This window comes from Mixophyes fleayi, chromosome 4, assembly GCF_038048845.1.
Source record: "Mixophyes fleayi isolate aMixFle1 chromosome 4, aMixFle1.hap1, whole genome shotgun sequence".
In the NCBI taxonomy this organism is placed as follows: Eukaryota; Metazoa; Chordata; class Amphibia; order Anura; family Limnodynastidae; genus Mixophyes; species Mixophyes fleayi.
The window spans coordinates 234,967,717-234,969,340 of NC_134405.1; the positions used below are offsets into that span (position 1 = coordinate 234,967,717).

The following is a 1,624-nucleotide window of genomic DNA, read 5'->3' on the forward strand; positions in this document are numbered from 1 at the left end:
GCATGGATCTAGACAGTATAATAATCCATAGTACATAATGTAGATGCTTGCATAAATTGCGATAGTGGGTAAATGGGACCATAGTATGAATATTTAGTCTAAGGTTGAGGCATAATATCCTATTGTCTATATAGTTAATGTAATTAGTGACGAAATATAGTAATGATAGGAATAGAATAAATGTAAATCTAAAAAATAGAAAAAAATAAAAGGAATTGGAGTGCACAGATGAATCTGTAATGTATGTCCACTATGTGGATTGTGGAGCCAACTTCAGTTAGTTGGACCAATATGGCACATGTGTAATATATTATATATTCCTGTATCGGTCGCACAAGGGCAACCATATACCCAGGTGGGAGATGCAGGACCTATAGTACCAGGTATTCGCAGATAGTCCCCTATCCTGCTACTTACCTGGCCCTCTCTGGTTCGCTTCCAAGGTCAGACGAGATTGGGCATAACCAGAGAGGTATGACTGTAGGTACGCTATACTCACCTCCTAGAGTGGTCTATCCGAGGCGCCAATAGCTATGATGGAAAATGCCCGTGCCACCATCATATGATCATACTAATGTATCATAAGGATAAATCAAACTCTATGTTCAGGCCTGATGGGGCTAATGTCTTAAGATGATAACTAGCCCTAGTTTCTTCTTTGTTCAGTTGTTGTAAAGGGTTGCCCCCTCTCCAGTGGTTTTTGATTTTCTTGATCCCTATAAACTCTACACCATCACAATCACAGTGGTGTATATCTTTGAAGTGTTTAGAAACGTGGTGGTTTTCAAATCCAATGTTCATGTTCCTAAGGTGCTCCCCTATACGGAACTTTAACTGCCTAATGGTCCTATCCACATATTGTTTGTCACACTTGCATTGCTAAGGGGGCCCCCATTCCCCCGTGAGGCCCCCCCATTAGTAGCAGCCTGGCCCCCCTGTTAGCCGACCGACCCCCCCCCCCAAAGCGCTTACCTTCTCTTCTCCTGTCACTGCAGCCCTCCTTCCGCGGCGCGCTGTAAGCTGTTTACTGAGGAGATCTCGTGACACTCTCGCGAGATCTCCTCAGTAAGGAGAGTACTGAGCGCCGGAGAAGGAGGACTGCTGTGACAGAGCTCAGCAGTGATCGGGCCGGGGGCACCCCCGCCCCTGTCCCGATCAATAATTCTGCTGAGCTCTGTCAAGGGCCCCCTGGATGCCCGAGGCCCCTGGGCTGTAGCCCAGTTAGACCTCGGGTTAATCCGGCCCTGATTGCAATAAGTATACAACATTGTTGCTGGTACACGTAATAAATTCATGAATTTTGAATATCTGCTCAGTAATCATAGACCGATATTCAGTAATCGGCCTGGTACTCCTACATCTCAGTTTGGTGCAATTTGAACATTGTCCACAGTAGTAAAAGCCCTTTTTCTGATTTTGTAGCCAGTTATTAGTGCCCATAGTGCTGGTGGTAGGAATGTAGCTGGACGTCAGTGTGCGTTTGAAATCTGGGTCTTTTGTAAATGCAATCTGGGGTTTGTCCGCAAGTATGGATCCAAGTATATCATCCTGCATAAGGATGTATCAGTGTTTTTGGATGATACGTTTTAATCTGAGTCTTGTGAATAGTTAGAAACAAAAAAGA

General features: G+C 44.6%; 1 pseudogene; it reads right to left on the reverse strand.

The window, feature by feature from the left end:
- Positions 1–368: 368 nt before the first annotated feature.
- LOC142155250 (5S ribosomal RNA) lies at positions 369–486 on the reverse strand (annotated as a pseudogene).
- Positions 487–1,624: the final 1,138 nt, after the last annotated feature.